Source organism: Vombatus ursinus, unplaced genomic scaffold, assembly GCF_900497805.2.
Source record: "Vombatus ursinus unplaced genomic scaffold, bare-nosed wombat genome assembly UNPS02014877.1, whole genome shotgun sequence".
Lineage (NCBI taxonomy): Eukaryota > Metazoa > Chordata > Mammalia > Diprotodontia > Vombatidae > Vombatus > Vombatus ursinus.
In genome coordinates, this window is record NW_020954655.1 from 2399417 (window position 1) to 2415252 (window position 15836).

The 15836-nt window shown below is 39.7% G+C and overlaps 1 protein-coding gene across 2 annotated transcripts in view; it reads left to right on the forward strand.

Moving 5' to 3' along the window:
• The first annotated feature begins 1329 nt into the window (after positions 1 to 1329).
• REV1 (REV1 DNA directed polymerase) overlaps positions 1330 to 15836 on the forward strand; it is a 126376-nt gene continuing 111869 nt past the window's right edge. For both annotated transcript variants that reach the window (XM_027842567.1, XM_027842568.1), the window contains exon 1: positions 1330 to 1431. The gene's annotated coding sequence lies outside the window, so the exon portion shown is untranslated. The remainder of the gene's footprint in view (positions 1432 to 15836) is intronic.

The following is a 15836-nucleotide window of genomic DNA, read 5'->3' on the forward strand; positions in this document are numbered from 1 at the left end:
GAGGACTACAATCTGAGCATTTATTTATTTATTTTGTATATTTCATCATTTTGTGATCCGTTCCCCAGCTCTGCCTCTGGCCCCCGCACATGCATACACACGCATTTCTTTAGACAGTTGCAGTTTCAGCATGGATTGTCCCTGTCCTCCCAGCTCCGCAGGAAGAGCCTCCCGCGAGTAGCCGGCAGCGCCTGGCGCCCGTGGCCGGGCAGCAGCGCTGCTGGGGAGCCCCCGCCGGGGGTCGCGTGGGCGATCCCCGCAATGCAGCACTGCTAGGAGATGAGACCAGACTGATTTCACGTAAGTGCAGAGCTCCGGGCTCTCTCCCTGTAGCGTTCGTCTCCTCTATCAGAAGCTGCTGGGGCGGCTCACAAAGACACGTTGCTTTTGCCCTGGGAGTCCCGGGAGGGGTGTGGGGCGTGGGGTGTCAGGCAGGGCGCGGGCAAGGATGGGGGGGGCACGCGCCAGTTGGATGCAATGCAGACTAGTCCGCAGCCTAAGTGGGGGTGGGGGGGAGGGGTAGCGGAAGGAGGAACAGCTCGGGTCTTGACTGCACTGCAGAGACCTTCCCTCCCCCTCCCTTCCCCCAGCAAGCCCCTCTGCGGGCCCGACGCAAACAGATTTTTTTTTTCTGCTAGCGCAGAGAGCGAGGCGGGTTAAGGCCCTGCAACAGGAGCCCCGCAGCCGGGCAGTACCTCGGCGTTGCGGCGGCGGGCGCCCGCGCCGGTGGGCGGGGCCTCTGCGCAGCCGCGTCCCAGCCATTGGCTGCCGGGGCTGCCGCTTCTGAGGCGAAGGCGGGGACGGGGCGCTCACCTCCCTTCTCTCCCCACTCCTCCCCCTCCCGCACCTGAATCCCTCCCCCCTTCAGTCTCTCCCTCCGCCTTCTCTGCGAGCTAGACGGTCACGTGCCCACGGAGGGAAAAGCCACCTCCGGTCGGCGGCGGCTGCAGCTACTAGAGAGAGAGACAGTGGGAGACAGAGGGAGGGGAGCGGGAGGAGGGAGACGAGCGAAGGGGCAGGGGTGTTTCTTGGTGCCGCGCGCGGCTCCCGTCGTTAGGGGTCGCCCTGGGAAGCGGTGCGAGACGTGTGCGCGTGGGTGTACGCGTGTATGTAGCCGTGGGAGTGGGTCACGCTCGGAGCCCGCGCGCCGCCGGAGGAGGAGCTCGGAGAGCGTGGCAGGCAGGGAGCGCGCGAGCCCGCCGAGGCCCGCCCGGGATGGAGGACGCGGCGCGAGCGATGTGACTCTCCCCACCCCGCCCCCAACCTCCCTCCCCTTCTCCTCCTCTTCCTCCTCCCCTCCCTCCCTCCCCTTTCCCATCCCGGCCCCCGCCGAAGGGACCCAGCAGCGGTGGCGGCAGGCGAGGAGACGGAGCCAGTGAGGGAGGAGGCGGCCGCTGTGACCGGGCATGGTGGTCTGGGGCAGAGCGAAAGGTGAGACACCCCCTCCGGACCCTCGCTGGGGCCACAGGCCGGGGGAAGGGGACGGGGACCGGGAGGGACCCCCGGGGCCGGGGCGGCGATGTACCCACCCTCCCATCCGGCCCGCCAGAGACCTAATCACTGGCGGCGCCGCGGCCGTGCTCGTGGGGGAGGGGGGGAAACGGGCCGTTCCCGTAGCCACCGACAGAGCGCCGGGTGGGTGGGGGAGGGGGGCGGGTTCCGCCGCAGCCCCCCTCGGGTCCGGGGGCGGGGGGAACCGAGGAGGAGGAGGCGGCTTTCCCGCGCCTCCGCCTCCCCCCGCCGCACACGCAGGCAGCTGCCGGGTTATGTAACGAGTGACCTCCCCCTTCCCCCACCTCGGGGGAGGGGGGCCGTGGGCTCCCGTCGCACCCGCTTCCTTTGCTTTCTAGCCTCACCTGCTTTGCCCTGAAATAGACGGTTCGGGGTCAGGGGCTGTGCCACTCTCCAGCCCGGTCGCTGGAGACCCGCCGTGGCCCGTCTGCTTCTCCAGCACCACAGACACCACATGACGGCTCTACCCCGCCTAGGCGCCCTCCCCTTCACAGCACTGCAGCCAGCCCCCTCCAAAGCATTGACCTCCACCCTTTGCATCTCCTCGCCGCGTTTACACTTCCCCCTGGACAATGTTCCCATCCCTTTCCTTGAACATAACCTGCATTCAGACGTAAACCTGGCATCCTCGGTTGTCATACTTGTATGCCTTCATATCACTGGAAACTCCACTCCCCTTCACTGACCTGTGCCCAAGATCCTGCACCTATGCCTCTCACCTCCCGGGCCCCAAGAAACACTCGAGTGCATTTCTGAAGGCTCCCGCTGGAAATTTCTTCTTTTCTCTGTCCCCTTTATATGATGGGTGGCTCATTCAAATTATTTTTCCCCTAGGTCCTTAAAGAAATGCAAACCCTTTTCATGCCCTTACGTACATGCTATTAAATTCTTCCAGGCCCTGTATGCCTAGAAATGGATAATACCTTCTCCCATTTAATACCACATCATACCACAGATGGTGCTAAGCAAAGAAATGTAACCTTGTTATTCTCAACTCCTCATTCTCACATGCCTTTACAGAACCAGCTAGTTGCCAGACCTTGCCTGTTCTGTGTCCCACAAATCATACACCTGACCCTCTACTAGCACACCTACCACCTTAGCTCAGACCCTCACCAGTTCTTACCTAAATATTCTTTTTAGTTATTCTGTGTATGCTTATATGTGTACTTATTCTATGTATACTTATATGTGTATTAAAATGTAAGTTCCTTGTGAGTGGGAATTGTTTGATTCTTACTATTTGTGTCCCTAGCACTGTGCCTGGCACATGGTAGTAAATATATAAATATTTAAATATATAATAAATACATAAATACCTGTTGATTGAATTGAGCTCATACCAACATTTGACTTTATCAAAATTCTGCAAATATTGATATTTTCTCTACTGACTGTGACCTTGTTTTTCTCCAATGTCTACTTCCTGTGATGTATCCCTGTAGTGCCTAATGTCTCTTTCCATATAGGAGAGGGTCCTTATAGATACAATTAGTAACTCAAATAGGCACAATCCTGAATGGTTTTAATGGGGCATTACAGTTTTTGTGTAAACTGTCTAACTTTGAGAAAAACTCGTTTCCTCTGTCACTTACTAGATGACATCTGTCATCCTTTCCAGCTGTAAGTCTATGATCAGATCATAACCTTGTTCCTTCTTTGGTGTGTACACAGGGAGACTGCATTGCACCTTTTAGGGCTGTAGTTTCCAGCCTTGGCATTGTGATATCCTGGGTTATCTTCAAATAATTAAAGGAGGGCTGTTCCCTAAATCTAATTTCCTTGAAAGCCAGTGTTGATGATAGTTGCCCAACCTTCTTCATAGACTATAAGGGTAAAATGATGTAAAATGAAGGAGCTTTGAAAAATTAAAAATACCCCCCATAAAAGGTTTTTATTGGTGTTATATGGCATTCTTTTAATGGGTTCCAGAACTGTCATATTACAGATGGCTAACCCCCCCACAAGTGTCTTCCACTATAAGATCACTGTATTTTTTAAGTACTGACGTAGGATTTACTGTTTACATTGTCTCCCATTAGAATGTAAGCTCCTTGAGGGCAGGTAGGTGCTTAATAAATGCTTTTTTTCATTGATTATAGCCTACTGATGCCAATAGTAATCTTCCTAAAATGCTGTTTTTTTTAGTTTTCTTACCTTAAAAAAAATCTGTGGTTCTCTGTTACCTTTAGGGTCAAATCTGTGTTCTTTATCTTGGCATTTAAGGCCTTTGAAATGATGGTTCATATCTATTGCTTTAGTTATCTACCTTTAACTGGCCTATAGAAAACCTTTACTCTAGTATCTGGTCCTGAGACACATCATGTTAAAGTACAGTTATCAGTGGATGTGAAGCAGGGACACCTGAACTTCCCTGTGGCCTTGGTTACTTAATGCTTGAGCTTCACTTTCTTTCACCTTTCTAAACTGCCCTCATCACTGATCCTCAGCTTGAGGTGCTATACGTTATAGATCTTTCTGATTCTGGAATACATTAGCCACTGAATTGAGAAGCATTTAAGTATCAGTTGTGCATGAAGAACTGTGCTAGAAGGTGGGGTAGAAAGACAAAAACAAAATAATCCCTACCTTCCATATAATATGTAATACTTATTTATACTGGTCATGTATATTAAAAGGCAGCATAGAGATGGTGCAAAGAAGAGAATAAGCTAGTCTAGGAACCAAGAAGGCCTGGGTTCAAGTTCCACCTTTGGGCAAGTCACTTAAATTCTCAGAGCCCTAGTCATTTCTTTAACTACATAGATAAGATGCCCACCTGCACTAGTATTTTTCTCATTAGGTAGTTTCTCTATGCCAGTGAAATAACAGATTCAGTCCCAATCCCATATATAGCAACAGTACTTTAAAAAGAAAAAGGCTTTCTGAGCCTAAGTTTTTCTGTCTTATGGTGTAAGTGTTGACTGGACATGGGGATTTATTTAGGTTTCTAAAAGTCTTTAAATGTGTTTTTAGCTACTATTATGACCAAATTAGGAGGAAGAAAAATATTAATAATAATAGCTAACAGAGCACCTACTATGCTGTACTTAGCAGTTTGCAATTATTGTCTTATTTTATCCTCACAACCCTGTGAGATAGGTGCTGTTATTATCATCCCCATTTTACAGATGTGTTGTGTTTGTCCTTCGTTCTCGAAGATGACCATGACATCAGGGAGAGGATGACATGATTTGCAATTGATTTTGATTTGAGTGAGGGAGGGCTGTGCAAGATCACCAGCCTCACTTTCTCCTCTAGAGCCATCTGGGTCCAGTGGCCAGATGTTTATCAGGACGACTGGAGATGGCTCAGGATGTAGTGGGAGACCCTGGCCCTTTAAGGTCTTTTCAGGTTCTCACTTTGATTGCGGTAAAGCTAGTTCAGTGAATAGGCCTCTTCAAGAAGTCAAGGGATGGCCCCTTTAATTAAAAAAAAGAAAATCAAACTGGGAGGGGAACTACAGAGTTGCTGGCCAAAAGAGAAACAGTTATTATTTACATTCACCCTCTCCTCCCTCCCCCTTTACAGATGGCGGAAACTTGTCCAGAGTCATATTACCTGAGAGATTGAGACCGAATTTGAATTCAGGTCTTCCTGACTCCAGGCCTAGTTCTATCTACTGCGCCACCTAGCTGCCAATAATTTTTTTAAATACCACTTTTTTGAAATCAAATAATACAATGCAAATTTTTTTTTCTTTTTAAGGGCCTGTTTACTTATATTCAAAGTATCATAAAGTAAATAATAACTTATCACAGTCTTCTTCAAGTACTTTGGAGTGATGTAAATATATGATTCATGTGCACTTGGACTTTATATTTTTGTTTTCTTATGTTCTGCCATATAGAGGAACATCCAGTTTGCAATTATTTCAGTATGATCCTGCACAAAGTAGAATATTAGAAATATTACTCACAATGTGTTACAGATGACAATTGTTTTTGAACTACATGTATGATTAAGGTTATAAAGTATACACCATTTTGCATATGAGAAAATGGGTACTCAAATTTAATGATTTTTCTGTAGTCTCACAGCTAACAATATTAGCAGAACTGAATTTTGACCCCAACTATCTTAATTCCCAAGTCCAGATTTCTTTCTGTTACCCTTAAATAATACAAATTACTGAAATGAGTGGTGAGGGAGAAGCAAATAATGACAGAAATAACTTTGTATTGACAACAAAATACTTTGAATTTGAGGTGTACTAGTGTTAAAGAGTAAGGTCCTACCTCTATAGTGCACTTGTTAGTAGTAAAATGTTGGGAGTTTTTTGTGGGAAGTGTTTTACACCATTTCAAGCCTTAATCTGAACTCTAAACAAACAAAACACTAAGCATTGATTTTGCTTTCCCTCCCCAATTTACTTTGCTTTTCTGCGTGGTGTTTGCAATGAAATTAAACATAATTTCCCCTACTGTTGTTTCCTTTTCCATTTTTCTTTTAAGATCATCAGAAATATATCAGAACCATTTCCAGGCCTTGTGTCTGTTCGACTCTATAACCCCTGTGGCAGATCAGAGGGGACACATTTATCATTTCTACATATTAGAATTTAGCACTTTATCCTTGTTTAGGCCTTTTCATTGTTCATTTGTGTTTACCTTTTCATGTTTTACTTAACTCCTGAGTTGGAACTTCAGAATTTCTACAAAGCTCTGGTCTTTTCATCAGGCATTTTTGGAAATCCTCTGTTTCATTAAAAATCTATTTTTTCCCAGGCAGGATTATACTTAGTCTTGCTGGATAAGTTATTCTTGGCTATAAGTCTATATATATATTTTGTATTTTGAATATGATATTTCAAGCTTTCTGCTTCTTTGTAGTGATGGCCGCTGAATCATTTGTGATCCTGATTGTGGTTCCTTGATGCTTGAGTTCTTTCTTTCTGGTTGCTTGCTGTATTTTTTCTTTGACCAGGAAGCTCTGAATTTTGGCTGTGATACTCCTGGAAGTTTTCATTTTGGGGTTTTTTTCAGTAGGTAATTAGTGGATTCTCTCTGTTTCCACTTTGACCTGTGGTTCTAAGAGATATGAGCAGTTTTCTTGGAAGATTTCTTGAAATATGATGCCAAGGTTCTGTGTGGTGGTGTTCATGTAGTACACCAATTCTCAATTTTTTTCTCCTCTCCTTATTTCCTGATCAGTTGTTATTGCTATGAGATATTTTCCATTTTCTCCTATTTTTTCTAATCTTTTGACTTTGTTTTAATATTTCTTGTCTCATGGAGTCATTCGCTTCTATTTGGTTCATTCTAATTTTCCAGGAATTTGTTGCTTAGGCAAAGTTTTGTATATCTTGTGCCAAGTTGTTTCTTCCATAGCTGTCATTTCTTTTCCAATATTTTCTGCTAGTGAACTCATTACTTATTAAACATTTAAACCTCTCTCTCTTTTTTCTTTTTTGGACTCTTGCTCTGTCTCTCCTGGGAATTCTTGTTGAATTGTGCCCAAGTTGTGTCTCTCTTTGAAGTGGTGTTTGTTGATGTTTTAGAACCATTCTCCTACTATGTCAAGTACTCTGCAAAATGCTGGTGATACAACTAGAAAAAGCAATAGTACCCATTCTCAAGGAGTTCACTTTCTAAGGAGGAAGATAACACATATGGATACAACTAGAAAAAGCAAAATAGCTCCTGTTCTCAAGGAGATAATACGTGTGGGAGGTTCAGCCATAGAACAGATGAAAAGGCCAGTTGTACCTTAGGGTACAACTGCATGGGCAAAGGGTCAGATTCCAGTGGTCTGGAGGGCTGTGCGATATCAGTAACATAATTGTTATTATAAGTTTTTTCACTTTAGTTCAAATTATAACTGTTTGGGCTTATAGTTAGTAGTTATGTACCTGAGACATTTGTATCCATTTAAAAAAATCTAGCTTTTCTAGTTATCACTCAAAGACCATATAAATGTCATTTGAAATTAGTGGATATTGCTTCCCTACAGGTATAATTTTTTTCTAGTTATCAGTTAAAGGCCATATAAATGCCTCAGGAAATCATTAGATACTGCCTAAGTACAGGTGTCAAGTATGTAGGTTGAGGAGTAAAGGTGCAAAAACACTTATTTGAATATAGCACCTTCTAAAGGGTATCAGCATTTCACCTGTATGTCAAATTTTTGAAAAGATAGCCTTGGAAATATAGAAAAATGGGATAATTTTGTAGAGAAGTAGGAAAATAATTTTCTGAAAAACTATTTTGGTCTTATATGATTTTTGTTTGTATTCATTGGTGTTAGAATTTTTGAGAAAAGTAAAGAGATTCCTTGAGTAGAAGTAATTTATGTTAAATCCAGAATATAGTGTTTTGGCCATATCCACTGTACTTTGTAAGATTTCAGAATCTCAAGGAACCTCAGAAGCCATCTTAGTCTAATTCATAGTTGAATAATACCTAATAAATGGCCATCTTACCTTTACTTGAACAGTTAGTTTGGTAGAAACAATTGCCTCCCAAGGCAGTCCATTCTACTTTGGGGTTAATTTGCCTGTTCATTCTCTGCCTATTGCTCTTATTTCTGTCATATGCAAGTAAGCAGGGTAAGTCCTACTCTACCATATAACAGTCTTTCAAATACTTGGAAATCATCTGTCATAACAAACCTTACTCTCTGCCTTCCCCCCTTCTTCAATGTAAAATATACCCAATTCGTTTGATTAATACTCACGGCATGATTTCAAGGCTCTTTTCCATCCTGAGCGCCTTCTTGTAGAGCTCTCCAGCTTATCAGAGTGTTTACTTAAAATGTGATGCCTAGGGTTAAAAATGATTTGGGGGGGGGACAATTATGCATTTCTTAATGTAGTCTAAGATATCTTGGTTTTTCTGACTATTATATCACACATAACGAACTTTCAATCTACTAAAACCTTCAGATCTTTTCCCAGACAGATTATTGCCTAGTCGTGTCTCATTCATCTTGTGCTTATGAAACATGTGCTGTTTTGAAACCAAATAATTTTGTGCATCCCTATTTAAATTGTACCTTTTTAGATTCAGCTCAACTTTATATAGCCTGTTAGGTCTTTTTGGACCCTGATTCTCTTATCCATTTTGTTAGCTTTGCATCATCTGCAAATTTGGTCAAAATGCCATTTTTGTCTTTATCCAAGGGATTAGTTAAACAACATTGGGCTATGCGTAGATCTTTGGGTGCTACCAGAAATTTCCTTTTAAGTTGATGTTGAACTGTTAATGACTACTGTTTAAATCAAGTAGTTCAATCATTTCTGAATCTATTTAACTCTGCTGTTGTCCCTATCCCTCCATTTTATCCACAACAACACCTTGAAAAACTTTGCTATAAAGTGAGGTGCTTTTAAATTTTTTGCTGTCATGTATTATTAGAAATCAGGGATCTACTCCATTATATGGCTAGTATAATTGAATGTCATACTGTATATCTAGTCAGTTTTGATTATTTTGTTTTGATGGTTAAAAGTGTTGGAGATTCTGTTTATTTTACCAAGGTTGTTACAAATAGAATTGTAGCTCCCTTTACCAGGTGAGGATAGGCTTTTCTCAAGGAACACTAGAATTCTCCAAGACTTTTTGAGTTAAACTCCAATTGTAGTCTTTTTTTTTTTTCGCAATCCTAAATTCACTAAGCTAAACTAGGTTAACATGTTTGATACAGTTTATATCAAGAAGAAAAACATTGTGAATCCCTGTTTCAACTGTAGTAATATCAAGTTAGAAATAATTTTTGAAAGATTTTCTGAAGTGTTTCTAGTTAGAGGATTTCTCTTTTCACAGAAAAAGACAGAATTATATATCAAGTCTAACTTGGTTAGAGTTCCTTCTGCATTTGAAAGTTTTCAAGAATGTTGGGCTCTACTCTTCTTCCAAATTGGCAGACTTTAGGACTTTGGATTGAAAGGTTTATCTCATTCATGTAGTTAAAAATATCTGCCAGGTAAGCCAACCAATGAATAAAATCCTTTCTGTTAAAGTGTTCCAAGAGTGAGTCTTATTTTTCTTTAAAAAAGAAAGAATGAAACTTTTGCTTTTAGTTTGAATAGGTGCTTTAATAAAACTTGTCATCTTTTTTTCTTTTTTTCTTTTTTTTTTTTGGCGAGGTGATGGGGGTGAGTGACTTGCCCAGGGTCACACAGCTAGTTAAACTTGTCATCTTGAAAATTAGAAAACTTCTGTGTGGTAGAGAGACGCTATATTTTGGTCCCATTTCTTGAAAAAATCTTTTAAAAAATAAATGGAATGATTGACACACCTGCTTATGATAAAGCTGGTGACTTTTCTGGCTGTTGATAAAATTTTTCAGGGTTGTTGGAAGAGTCTGTTGCCAGTACATGTCTTTGTAAAAAGCACTGAGTGACGACTAAGTAAGGAGTTTACTTTTACACTAAAGTAAACCAGATGTATTAAAAAACATTATAGAAATGCAAAGTGAAGTTCTCAGAACTAGGAAAATATTTTACACAGTGAAAGCAGTATTGGAATGATAGTCAGCTGTGAAAGATTTAGTTACTCTGATCAGTACAGTGATGCATGACAATTCCAAAAGACTCATGAAGAAAAATATTCACTTGCAGATGGAGAACTGATGAACTCTTGAGTACAGATTGAAACATTTTTTTCTTTTCTTTTTCAGCCTTTTTTTTTTCAACATGGCTAATATGAACATATGTTTTGCATGATGTATAATGGGTATCATATTTCTTGCCTTCTCAAGGAGTGGGGAGGGGGGGTAAAATGAGGGAGAGAATTTGGAGCCGAAATTTATTTAAGTGAAATAACCTTCACTCAGAGGCAAAAAAAAATTGTTAAAGGTTCCTTATTGCCTCTAGGATTAAATATAAACTCAAACCTTTCCAGTCTGGGGAAGGGGGGGTGGAGTGGGACAAACAACATAGGAGCTCTTTCTCTTTAAAGAGTTTGAAACTTTTCTTTCCAGTCAGAGTCTTGCTTGGCAAAAATTTTTTACCATATTCAAAATGTTAATGGCCTTTGTAATTTCCGGAAGGGACTGTCAAAATAAAAATTTTTCTTGGATGGTATCGGCATGCACATAGTGATCAAAAACAAGGAACTGGCCTGATTGAGAGATATCTGTAGTTTCATCTGGTTGCATGCTGAATAGGAATGGCATGGTTGCTGGTTTCTTCAGTGACCTGCTTCAAAAGTTTAAAAAATTATCAGTTATTCTAGAATGTATCACATCATTTGACAAAGGTACTCCTTGCATTTTAAAATTCTTGTTTCAGTCCCACAAACCTGTTTAACAACCTCCAGCGTACATGGGTTTACTCATGTCTGCAATACTGTGGAAGCTTTTGTTTGGAATGATAGTAAACACCTTTATAGACTATGCCAAGAAAAGGTTTTTGTGAAATAGGAATTCAAAATTTTGGGAGTATCTTAAGTTTTTATTGAATTGAGGTTTCTTTGCAGGAAAAAACCTGCATCTCTCCATGTGTTTTCAGGAAACATAGATGACATGTTCTTTCAGTTTTGCTAGCTTTCTACTATGTTTGTAAGACTTTTGTGTCCTGTCACACAAAATAATGCAAATGAAAACATGATAGTTTTTTTAATCATACTGTCTTTTCTTTGATTATTTTAACTTCATTTGGGTCTATGGAAATGTAAAATATAGCCAAAATAAAACACTTGAGTTCAATTGATGTGTTTTGAAATTCAGTATTTTGTATAATTTTAAGTAATTTGATAAATCAGCATAAAATTATTTGTATGTCAACTAAAGTGTACACTATTTAAGAAATTTGTATAAGTAAAATAAATCAGGTTTTGCAGTTTATACAAAGTTCTAGTATTTTATGACTTTATACCCTTTGATGTACACAAATTACAGCAGTAGCTCAGGAACTGTCCTTCCTGGAATTTAGCTGTTGTTGTGTGTGTACTCATGTGGCTTTATGTGCCTTCTTAGAAATAGTGGTTCTTCCTTCTAATATTGTTTGTAGTTTTGTTGTTGTGTTTTTTTTTGACCTTTAAAGAATTTTTAAAAACTTTTTTTGGTTTTAAATTACCTCCCTTTCTCTAGCCCTTCCCCTACCCATTGAGAATGCAAGAAATATGATACCTATGATGCATGTGAAGTCATGCAAAATATTTTCATATTAGCCATGTTGAAAAAAAAACAGAGCTAGAAAAATGAAATGGAAAGCAATATGCTTCAGTCTTCACAGGTGGATCAGTTCTCATTCTGGAGGCAGAGAGTATTTTTCATCATGAATCCTTTGAAATTTTCTTGGATCATTGCATTGATCAGAGAAACTGAGTCTTTAACATTTGATCGTTGTTACAGTATTGCTCCTATTGTGTACAATGATCTCCTGGCTCTGCTTATTTCACTCTGCATCAGTTCATATAGGTCTTTGAACATTTTTCCGGAACCATCTCTCTTATTGTTTCTTAGAGCACAATAGTATTCGATCACAGTCATAAAGTGCCACAATTTGTTGAGCCATTCCCCAACTGATGAACATTCCCTCAATTTTCAGTTCTTTGCTACTGCAGAAAGAGCTACTATAAATATTTTTGTACATATGGGTCCTTTTCCTTTTTCTTTTTCTTTGATCTCTTTGAGATATAGACCTAGTAGTGGTATTGCTGGGTCAAAGGGTATGCACAGTTTTATAGCCTTTGGGGGATAGTTCCAAATTGTTTTCCAAATTGTTGGACCAGTTTGCAACTCCAACAACAATGCGTAAGTGTCCCTATTTTCAACATCCCCTCCATCATTTGTGATTTTCCTTTTCTGTCATGTTAGCCAATTAGCCAGTAGGCGTGAGGTGGTATCTCAGAGTTGTTTTAATTTACATTTCTCTAATAGTGATTTAGAGCATTTTTTCCTATGATTTGATAGCTTTGATTTCACAGTTAATTTTTAAAATGTGAAGTATTGTCACAAAATAATAAGACACAAATACCACTTGTATAACATATTATGTTTGCATTCCTTTACTTCGTAATACAGACGTTGTACACAAAAGGAGTGTAAGGGGAAAAAACAAGTAAATGAAAGAATATTCAGTCTATTGGTAAACATTTAAGTTCCAGGCATTGTGCTAAGCTCTTTTCTTAATATTATTATCTAGTCACAGAACTTACAACACTATGCGTAAACCGTTGCACTGAACAATCTAGTAGCAATAAGAAATTATACCTAATAACACGCTTGAACAATTATCTCAGTCATCAGGGGTTTTTGAACTTGCTTGATCTATACTTGTAGCCATTGTTTTGTGTCTGTATTACAAAAGGCCATGTCACCTTATGAAAAGCTAAGAATTATGATTTGAACTACCTAATTTTGCAAAACTTTGACAATGAAAATAATTGACTTCCAGCTCAGTTTTTGAAAAGGTATAGCGGGATTCTAAGAATGTGTATTCTTTAATGTTTACATTCAGAAGTCTCCATGTGATAGTCAGATCATATATTTTTCTTACAAGTTTCTGTTGAATTTATGTTGTTTTGAAGGATTATTACTCTCCTATTACTGTTTATGTCTTTGTGCATTTTACCTAGCTTTTCTTTAAGGATGTGGCTATTCTGTCTTTTGGTACACATACATTTTAATAGTATTATTTTTATTGTCAGCTATAGGGCCGTTAAGTATACTGTTAGTTATTTGTTTCTCTTGAAGATAGCAGTTACATTGGATTTTGAAGGTTGAATAAGATCTCCATAAGCCCTAAGCACATTACAGGACAAGCAAAAACATTGATTAAGGGTTTGCTAACATTTTGTTGGTCACTGGGGGATATAAATTTAAGCAAACAAGATAGCATCTGCCCTGAAGGAGTTACGTTCTGATGAGGGAAGACTCATAAAGGGGAACTGGAAAAGATTCAGAAAGGATGCGTACTGCAGCATGGTGTGGAGATGGTTAAGAAGTATCGTAGAAGCCTCATTCTCAGCAAGCAAGAATACAGGGTTGTGGTAGAAGGAAGTGAGGATAATGACTGGAGTGTAGGCAGCATAAAGAAGAGATGTGGCATAGAGACCTGGTTCCTGCCAAGCCCAGTGTATATAAAAAAAAGCTCCACCTCTGATATTTAGCTGTGACTCTGAACAAGTTAACTATCCTCTCTGAGCCTTATAAGATCATAGGATTATGGATTTAGATCTAGAAAGAATTTTACAGGCCATCACATCCAACCCACTCATTTTATAAATGAGGAAACAGATTCATAAAGGTTGAATTGTCAGAGGTATTACACAGTTAGCAGGTGTCTGAGGCAGGATTTGAAGCCTTGTCTTATTGATTGTAAGTCCAGTGTCCTATCCACTACACCAGAGATGTCAAACACATAGCCCTTGAATGTGGCTCAGGACTCTCTCATGAGTGTGGCCTGAACGAAGATTAAAAAATAATTGGGGAATATTTAACAAAATAAAACATAGATAATATTAATGTGAGTTTCTTAGTCAATGTTTGCCCACTGAAATCCTTGTGTATGGTGTACTGGCCCTCTTTTCTGTTTGAGTTTGACACCACTGCACTACACCATCCTGCCTCTCATCTCTCAAATGGGGATAACATAATGCCTACCTCATAGGATTGTTGAGAGGATCAGATGGGATCGTATATGTAAAACGTCTTCCAGATCTTAAATTGTCATAAATGTTGGCTTTTAATCATCTTAACTATTACTCTTTAATACCGTTAACTGCATTGTGTCAAACCAAATCAGTTTAGTGGGAAATACTTTGATGGAACCATTTTCTCAATCTTGTAGGTAATTTCTCTGTTGGTGCAGAACACAATTCTTCCTTCTCATCCTGTGCAACGCTTGTCTCTGTCTTTTTGTAAATAATTAGTTTAGGGTTTGCTCAAATGCTTATGGCCTTCCTTTGGTTCATTTAATATCTTGTGGTTTATCAGTGCAGATACTTTAAAACTGTACATCTATTATCTCTCATTCATGCCCAAGTGACCAGCCTTTCTTTTCTGGTTGTACTTGTCCTTTAGTACACAAGTCCCCATTTTAACAGGCTTCAGCCAGCAGTATGCTAGTAAATGTTTAAATACACATGGCAAACTTAAAGTTTAATCTGCATTATTAACATTTCCTCCTTTGCTTGCTTAAATCTAGACAGTCAGCAAAACAAATCAAACCCTGATTTGTAACATCTGCATATTTCAGAAATGTAAATGTTCACACTGAATATTTAACAATAGGCTTTGGGAACTGGTTTGAGCTTACTTTAACATCTCTGGCTTCAGCCCTGGTTATTAGATCTGCTGGTATACTTTTTGGGTTACCTGAAATTCTCATAAAGACCATTGTTCTAGCATTGCAATTATAATAATAGTTAAATGTTAGGAATTAAAGGATAAGTTTGTGCAGCATCTTGAAACCATTGAAAGCCCTGGAGTTTCCCAAATGTAATCCAGTGTAATTTATTAAATCCTATGCCCAGATCATTGTCCATCGACAGTGACCATCCAAGCAAGATAAATATGGTGATCTAACTCACTGGGTTTCTTGTTCAGTTGCATGCCATAATCCTGGCAATATTCATTCCGTCCATTTTTTTTTTTTTTAAACAGAATTGAATGCTAGACATCTCTTTTGAGTAACTGTAGATCTCAGTGAAGGGTGTCCTTTATTGGTGTAGGGCCTGCTATGTTGAGTAATATGTCATCCACAAAATCTAGCGAATTGGTCTATTGGTAGGGAATCTTTTTTTTAACCTTGGATTTTTTTTTAAGTTTTAATATTTTATTTTTTTCTAATTACATGTAAAAGCAATTTTTAACCTTCATCTCCCACAAGCCTACCCTCAGTTACACATGTTCAGTCATGCACAGCATTTCCATATTAGCCATGTTGTGAAAGGAAGAAGACAAAAAAAACAAAAATGAAAAAGTTAAAAAAAACCAAACAACAGTATGCTTCAATCTGCATTCAGATTCTATCAGTTCTTTCTCTGGAAGTGGATAGCATTTTTCATCCTAAGTCCTTCAGAATTGTGTTAGATCTTTGTATTGCTGAGAATAGCTAAGTCATTCACAGTTGATTATCATACAGTATTGCTGTTACTGTGTGCAATGTTCTCCTCGTTCTGCTCCCTTCACTTTATATCAATTTATGTAATAGACCTTGGGTTCTTAACCATTTTTTGTATTTTGTACTCTTTTAACAGTCTGCTGAAGTCAGTTGATCCCTTTTCACAATAAGGTTTTTAAATGCATAAAATAAAATGTAGGATTGTAAAGGAAACCAATTATAATACAACTATAAAAAATATTATAAATAATATTTTTATACACCACGCTCATGAAAGGAGGAACTCATCTCAAACTTTATTGAAAAAAATAGA